Genomic DNA, 9,731 nt, shown 5'->3' with positions numbered 1-9,731 from the left:
AAATAGGCCAAGAAACAAGGTAGAAATCAATGAAAACTGAATTAGAAATTTCAAGAACGAAACCCCCAAAATCTCAATTAAAACTAGACTTATTCAAGGATCAAAGGAAGGAAATTCATAGATAAATGATGGAGAATTGAAAAAGAGACTTACCCATAAGATATTTTCAAGAAATCTACCTAAAATCATCTTCTCCAAGCTCCAAAGCGACAACAACGGTGGTTTTTTAGAAATGGGACTGTTTTCACGACTTAACACTGTTCATGCACAATTTGTTCATCGTGATCGCGAGCCACTTACTCTTGTGATCGCGAAACACTGGGAAAATACATATCGCGATCGCGTCCCCACCTTTTGCGATCACAATAAATAGAGGAGTGAAACTTCATGATCGCTTGGATAGTCTTCGCGACCACATAGAGTACATTAGATATGGTAAGTCCAAAAATGCTCTCAATTGGACCCTCAAAAATTATTCTGTGTCTGATAAAAATAAATCAGATATGCTATTATACTGAATTCGACATTCCAAACTTAATAGAATCGTTAGATTTACGAAAAGAAGTTATTTTGGCTAAAATACCCTCTCGGACCCTTTATAGGCCTAAAACTCAACTTTTAGCATAAAAACTTAAAACTACAATTAAGGTCCCGGGGCTCTAAGTCAATGCTCAACTAGACTAAACTTGACATTTTGAATGCAATGGAACTGACAAAATTCTCATCTGATGCTCGAATCTCAAAACATTGACCAAAGTCAAACCAACTCATTTTTAAACTTCACTTTTCGACTAAAGACCTCAAATTCACATATCAACCCCAAATCTGTTTCCAACGACTCTTCTAGACCAAATTCCCCATACCGGAGCTGATGGAACTGATAAAATCTCATTTTGAGACTCGTAGCTCCATTTAGTGCCAAAAACTATATTTTTACTTCTTAACTTTATAAAACTCAAGAATATGCCCATTTTACTATTTGTTAAGACTCTAACACATTCAACCACACAAACTAAACAAATAATACTCAAGGGCACTAATGATAGGGATAAAATGATAATTTCGTGCAAATTTTCAAAAATAACCCTCAAGGTCATTACAACATCCACCACTAAAGAGGATATTTATTTTCGAACATAAGATAAAGGAAAGTACCTGGAGTCTCAAAAAGATGAGGGTACCGGGCCCACATATCAGACTCTAACTCCCAAGTTGCCTCCTCAACAGTACGATGCCTCCACTGCACCTTGACCGAAGGGATATCCTTGATACTGAGCCTACAAATCTGTCTGTCTAGGATAGCTACCAGATTCTCTTCATAAGTCAAATACAGACCCAACTCTATCGCATCATAAGAGATTACATGGGACTCGTCCGGTATGTACTTGCGAAGTATGGAGCCATGAAACACCGGATGGGCAGTCAGCAATCTAGGGGATAAGGCCAACTCATAAGCCACCCCGCCCACTCTCCTCAAAATCTCAAACTGGTATGGACGAATCTGGTCTATCAAAGTAAACCTAGCCTCCACAAAGGCTAAAATGCTATGATGTGTAAAAATATCAAGTCGGACCAACTATTTAGCCAATGACTGAACCTCCCAAGAGAAAGGCCTGTTATCCACATGATGAAAGGCCAAACTACTATTACTAGGTGCTTTGCGACTCTGGGCATCCGCTACCACATTAGCTTTGTCCGGATGATAAAGAATGGTGATGTCATAGTCTTTCAACAACTCCAACCATCTACGCTGCCTCATGTTCAGATTCGACTGAGAAAAGATATACTTAAGGCTATAGTGGTTAGTACAGACCTCACAATGTACACCATAAAGATAGTGCCTCCACAGCTTCAAAATGAACACACCGCCGCCAACTCTAAGTCGTGGGTAGGATTGTTCTTCTCATATACCTTCAACCGTCGAAAAGCTTAAGCTATAACTCTACCCTTTTGCATCAATATGCCACTCAACCCAACTCTCGAAGCATCACAAAACACAATAAATGCCACACCTTCCTCGGGTAAGGCTAGAATTGGTGCTGAAGACAATAACTCCTTGAGTTTTTGAAAGCTAGCCTCACATTCATTGGTATAGTGAAATGCTATGGTCTTTTGAGTTAGCCTAGTCAATGGGGCTGCAATAGAAGAGAAGCCTTGGAAAAATCGACAATAATAGCTTTCAACCCAATAAACCTCCGAATATTGATAGCCAAAGTAGGTCTAACCCAATCACGAACTGCTACAATCTTGGTCAGATCAACCATAATACCATCCTTGGTCACCACATGACCCAAAAACTCTATAGACTCGAGCCAAAACTCACATTTGTAGAATTTTGCATACAACTTCTCTTCTCTAAATCTCTGAAGGATTGTCCTCAAGTTTCTAACATGGTCCGCTTCATTCTTGGAATGAACCAAGATGTCATCAATAAACACGATTATAAATGAGTCCAAATAAGATCGGAATACCCAGTTCATTAACTCCATAAAAGTAGCTGAGGCATTAGTTAACTCAAAGGGAATAACTAGAAACTCATAATGCCACCGAATGAAGTCTTCGGGATATGCAATTCCCGAACTCTCAACTGATGGTAACCTGACCTCAAATCAATTTTAGAGAACACTGATGCCCCTTGAAGGTGGTCATAAATCATCAATGCAATAAAGATTATACTTGTTCTTGATGGTGACTTTTTTCAATTGTCGATAGTCCATACACATCCTTATAGCACCATTCTTCTTCTTTACAAATAAGACTGGTGCACCCCATGACGATACATTAGGTTGAATAGACCCTTTCTTCAACAAATCTTCCAATTGTTCTTTTAACTCCTTCAACTCTGCCAGAGCCATTCGATAAGGAGAAATATAGATGGTCTTGGTGCTCGGCTCCAAGACAAACACAAAATCGATATCACTATCAGGAGAAATACCCGACAAGTCTGTAGGAAACACATCCATAAACTCTCTCACCACTCTCGTTGTCTCCAAAGGAGATAATTCCATAATAAGATCACATACATGAGCCAAATAAGACAAAAAACTTTATCCATCAAACGATGAGCACGAATATAAGATATCACCCCTTTCGGATTACCCTTCCACACCATGCTAGGCAAATCGAGATTAGCTAAGGTCACAATCTTGGCATAGCAATCTAGAATCACATGATAGGGAGACCACCAATCTATACCCAATATCAAAATCAAGCATATCTAATAAGATCAAGTCTGCCCGAGTCTCTCTACACGTAAATGTCGCTACTTTTCCCTTGTACACCCGATGCACCACGAAAGACTCGTCTACTGGGGTAGAGACACAATAGGTACAACAAGGGGCTCACACACATAATTGGTATCCTCGGTAAAATAAATCAACACATAAGAATAGGTAGACCAGGATCCAATAATACTGAAATAAAGGGATGTCAAACTGGGACGATACATGTGATCCCCGATATAACATAACATACTCTCCAATCACCACTACCACTCTAAGAACCACCACAAACCTATCTCGAGCACCATAAGCTCCAACTTTGGTACCCTATGAATAATCTCAATAGTTGAAACTGGTTTATCATGGACAAACTATGATCCTAGCTGAATAGATGGGGAATCAAACTTGGGGGAAATTCCTTGCCTCATACTCAAACTCATCACAACAAAACATCTTTGAGGATCGAAACCTCAGAGGATTACCAAAAGATCCACCAACATTATTTGTATCCTGAATCACTACATGTACTAGCCTACCTTGATATCCCTGGGTGCCTGGACCCAAATAACCTCTACCTCTAGATGAATGACCATTAAACTGACCTTGGTGATGAAACCTCTTGGCGCCACCCTGTTTAACATGTTTGATACTCTCGATTCTCCTAGCATGATCAATAATACTCTGAAAGGAACCACCCAATACCATAAGAGAGGTTGGGGCCTCCTGAAGATAACCAGTAAATTCCCTCACCAATTTGTGAATCCGCTCAAAATTGGTGGGAATACTTGACATGGCATACCGAGACAACTCATGAAAGAAAGCCTCGTACTCTGATACTGATAAAGAGCCCTTCTCCAATCTGTCGAACTCATCTCTACACTGATCATGAAGACTATATGGCATAAAACTCTCGAGGACACTTCAGTAAGAGGTGCAACACACTCTATATGCCTCTAAAATATCCAAATTGAACAACTTGTCCTGACACTCGATCAAAAAGTCAGAAGCCTTCTCACCGGTTATACCATCAAACTTAGGAGACAAGGATCTAATGAATCTCTCAAAACTCTTCTGCTCTGATGTAGACATAGCAACACTAGCACAAAAATAGGTTAAGCCATAGATCTTGGAGGAATGAAAAGTGGGGCTGAATGGATACCCATAATCTGAAATCCAAACACTCAAGGTATAACAAATCACTTCTCCACTTCTTTAGATCGATGCTCTATATTTTCATACTTATAAACGGGCTCAAGTGAGGCCTCACTAGATCATCCTCGAGAAGGATTTGTACTCTCAACCCCAGCCATTACCTTTAATGCGGAAAGAATAGAATAGAGGTTCACAATATTTGATATGAATAACTGGCATGAAAGGAATCAATGGAAGGAATTTCTCCTACTAGGTATATTGAAGCCTCTCGAAGATTAGTACAAACATCTACGTACTGATCCGCAAGACTCTACTACACACCCTGCTTTTTAACTTATGAGATCGGTGAACCTAGTGCTTTGATACTAATTTGTCACGATCCAAAAACCGAGGTCATGATAGCACATGTTCCAACACCCAACCTGATGTGTGAGCCTAGGAGTAAAACTCATATGATACTCCCAAAGGGAAAGTCAGACCACAAAATAAATAAAAATTATACTCAAATAAAATATCTCAAAACCTGGTGTCATAAGTATAAGAGCATCTAATATAAGGTTTGAATCTGGAGTACATCATAAGTCTCTGAATATAAATAAAGACTACAAAATCAAAGATAGAACTAGTAGCAATTTGGAAATTGGGATATCACCACTAATTTGGAGATATGAAGCCCACTTGAAACATCACCTGACAAGCGGAACACCCTAAGATCTGGATCAAAGAAGGACACAGAAGTATGGGTGAGTATAATCCATATGTATTCAATAGGTTTAGCCAACTGAGTATAATAAGTTAATGAATGCTTCCACCTGCACATGGATAAGTCCTACTCTGGCTACGCTAACACTAATTTATATAGAACGGCATGAGTAAAGTAAACACATAAATACAGTTCAATATCAAAGTTAGATAAATAGATCAAGGATCACAGGTATCAACGCAATGTATTGCAAAATGATGATGTAATAATACGGTAGAATCAAGGCTATCGCACAACCTATCGTATACACCTGCTGAGCTATGCTACCAAACATGATGCATGGGGGTCTTGCAGACCATATACCTCATCACAATCTCAATGTATCAACTACCTCGCCACACAAATAATGGCCAAGGACTCATGATACTAAGGTCTCATTCACTTGCCACTTATCTCGTGGTCAAAGATATAAAAGATGTCACATTTTCTTTCTCAAAAAGGGTTTCCATAATTATCAATTTCCCAATGGTTAATAATAGTATGAATGAGGATGAATGTAATCACAATGTATAAGGCATAGAGGTAATATTCAACTCAACATGTAGTACCAGGTTCAAAGTTCTCAAAACTTAAACTAAGAATGATATTCACCCTCAATAGACAGTAATTGGAAGGAAAATACATCAATTAAGTGTTCACCCCTTTCTAAAAAATATACCACTAATCAGGAATGCTCAAAACCCTCAACTCAACCCCTCAGATGGGCGTTACCAGTCAAATAACCTCTACTCATCTCTACTTAGTCAAGTCATAGATTAGATAGTCAATATCATATAAGGCCCCCCACGGGCTACACAACACATGTAAGCCCCCCCACGAGCATCATAAAATCAATTTTCAGTCTCAAACTAACTACGACCCCATCCTAAAGTCTACAACATAGAACTTGACAAATCACCCCGACTTAGTCCCAAGAAGGATATCTAAACCTACCTCAATTGCCAAAATCTCACTCGAATGCTCTACCAGATGACCGACCTTTGAATTCAATGCTTGAAATGATAACCCACTATCAAGAGTAAAACATACGCGTCATAAGGAGTCCAATGATACCCATATTGATAGGTTTCAAAATAGGGGTAAAATAGTCCAAAAATTGATTACTTTCAAAAATGGTCAAATCTGAAATTTTATTAAAGAATTACGTTCTACTCATAATAAGGAACTTGTGGTTGAAAAACCTATAAAAATAGTCCAAGAAACACAATAGAAATTAATGAAAAATGAATTGGAAATTTCAAGAACAAGACCCCCAAAATCTCAATTAAAACTAGACTTATTCAAGGATTGAATGAAGGAAATTCATATATAAATGATTGGGAATTGAAAAAGAGACTTACCCACAAGATATTCCTCAAGATATCTACCTAAAATCGTCTTCTCCATGCTCCATATCGACAATAATGGTGGTTTTTCGAAAATGAGACTATTTTCACGACTTAAGATTGTTCACGCACAATTTGTGATCGCGTGATCGCGAAGCACTCAGAAAATACACTTTGTGATCGCGTCCCCACCTTCTGCGATTGTAATACATAGAGAAGTGAACCTTCGCAATTGCTTGGATAGTCTTCTCGATCGCGTAGAGTAAACATTTGATGGGTTGCTAATGCGAGGATTACTTGATGAACACAAAGAAAAAAATCACCTGCACCAGAAACCAGATCACAGTTGAATGCTAAGTCCAAAAATGCTCTTGGTTGGACCCTTGAAAATCATTTGGGTTGTGATAAAACTAAACCGGATATGCTACTACACTAAATTCGACAATCTGTACTTAATAGAATCATCAGATTTATGGAAAAAAGTTGTTTTGACCAAAATACCCTCCCGTACCCCTTATAGGTCTAAAACTCAAATTTTGGCCTAAAAACTCAAAACTATGATTAAGGTCTCGGGGCTCTAAGTCAATGCTCAACTAGACCAAACTTGACGTTTTGAATGCAATGGAACTGACAAAATTCTCATCTGATGCTCGGATCTCAAAACATTGACCAAAGTCAAACCAACTCATTTTTAAACTTCACTTTTCAACTGAAGACCTCAAATTCACATATCAACCCCAAATCTATTTCCGACGACTCTTCTAGACCAAATTCCCCATACCGGAGCTGATGGAACTAACAAAATCTCATTTTGAGACTCGTAGCTCCATTTAGTGCCAAAAACCATATTTTTACCTCTTAACTCTATAAAACTCAAGAATATGCCCATTTTACTATTTGTTAAGACTCTAACACATTCAACCACACAAACTAAACAAATAATACTCAAGGGCACTAATGATAGGGATACAATGATAATTTCGTGCCCCAATTCTTTTTCCTATAAATAAAAATACAATTTTAGATGATATTAATCAAATGATATTTAAAGAACTAAATTTATATGAATTAAAATTTCAAATTTAGAAAATTTACCATCTCCCTTGTAATCGTTCCAACATTTTTTGCATCTCCGATGTCAAGAAGCCACCCTTTAAACTGCCTTTAGCTTTTTTGGCTTGATCGGACATGGCCTTGAATTCATCGATTTCCCAATAATGACACAACTCCTCAAAAATATGTGGTAACATCCAACTCATAGGTGTCATGAAATTTTGGGCCAACTTAAGCCAGCTAGATAGTCTAGCGATCGCTTTTCTCTCAATTGTGATTGCAATGACCATATAGTACTTCGGTTGTCAAGTACATAAATTCTGAAAAAAATAATTAGTAGCCTTAGATAAGTAATAAAGTATAATAAAAAATAGATAGGCTAATTAAATAAAAACTCTATAAGCAAACATATATATACCTTAAATTCATTAAACATGGCCTGTCGTATACTATTTGGAATCTCGTGCCAAGAGTGATAGGGCGTTATATAAAGCCTCCTAACACTCTCTTATAGAGTCCTAGCAGGTTGTGTAGAAGGATGCCACCTGCAAGATAAACATGTTAGTTCATAGATTATAAATTAACAGTGAAGAAATAAATTAAATAAAGAAAATTATGGTGATCCATTAGGCTCAATCATGACTCTCCTGAGCCTATCCTTCTGCCCAGGTGCTAGCTCAAACAGTTCATCGGGTGTAGAAACAGGAGGAGGTGAGTGTGAATATAATACACTAGGAGACACATAATGCTGAGTTAATTGAGGAGTAACAGCCATAGCACCTGACTCAGTACTCGTGTCTCTAAGTCCTATGGGAGACAGGTGAGGAGATTCCATATTTGAGGAAGATGGAGATAGAGATGGCATCGCAGAGGATATTCTATTGGTCGTGGTTGACGATAAGCCTCCATAGGTAAGATGGTGTAGCAATGTGGAGGTAAGAACTGTGATGAAGAAGAAGAATCATCTAGTCTTTGCTAATGAGGGTGATAATCTAAGGGATTTGCTGTCCCAAATGGAATAGCATATATATGCATATCAGTGCTGCACTGCTCTATATGATCCGGCGCAGATGAAACAAAGCCTGGTATATTCCCAGCCTCTATAGGCCTCCTATATTTCTTTTTCCTACTCGAACTAGGCTGGGTCACCCCAAGATGATTCCTACATCTATCACCATCATCAGACATCTGTATGTAAATTATAATATAATATATAAAAATGATTAAGTAAAATTTGTATTAAAGAAATAAATTAGCTTACATACTAGCTATAAGCTATTATTTTACCACTCTTCCTCATCGCTTGTTTCATTTTCGTTAATATTCTCCCATTATCCCTCCTCAGTTGTTTCTTTTTCATCGTCCCATTCTTCCTCCTCGAATGATTCATTGCATTTTTCATCCTTATTTATCTTTTCCTCAACATTTGCCATTATCTCATCATTAGAAACATCTTCTAATATGTGTTGAGGATGTTCTAATGTGGTTTCTAATTCAACATCAACTTGTTGTTGAACAAGTGTAACATCATTTTGGTACGCCAAATCTAACATATTTTTAATTTCAATTCTTCCCACATGATTTGTTTTTATTACAATCCACCAATCAGACTTGTATCTACGCAACATATATGGAGCATACTAGACTTGCTTTGCATTTTGTACAATTATAAAAGGATCATAACTTCTGTATTGTCTGATATGCTTAAATTCAATTATATTATGTTGTTGGTCCATCCTTGGGCCTCTATATGATGGGTCAAACCACTTATATCGAAACAATATAATTTTTTTGGCCAGCCTGAATACCTTACTTTAATAATCTCATGAAGAACACCAAAATATTCAATAGTCTGGACAGTACCATCAACATCACCTTGTATATAGACACCCTATTATTAGTTTTCTTAAACCTAGAAACTTGTTCAGTTTGAAACTTAAAATCATTCACACAATACTTATTCATTGTTTGAATTTGAGATTCAGGTCCAAGTGCAATTTCTCTTACTAATTGTAAATGTTTGACATTTGAATGTTTAGCGCAAACCTGCATATTATTGTTCAAAATAATACAATTTAGTATAAATTGAAAACATTATTATAGTTATTGATTCAATGTAAGCTTGCACACTTATATATACTTTTAGCCATGTTGGAAACCTCGTATATATGGCTTCATAGATGGTAATTGTACATTTAAATTTTTCGTTAGTTAATA

The sequence above is a fragment of the Solanum dulcamara genome, chromosome 9 (genome assembly GCF_947179165.1).
Source record: "Solanum dulcamara chromosome 9, daSolDulc1.2, whole genome shotgun sequence".
Classification (NCBI taxonomy): Eukaryota; Viridiplantae; Streptophyta; class Magnoliopsida; order Solanales; family Solanaceae; genus Solanum; species Solanum dulcamara.
The sequence above is the reverse complement of the archived record's forward strand: the minus strand, read 5'-3'. Positions refer to the sequence as shown.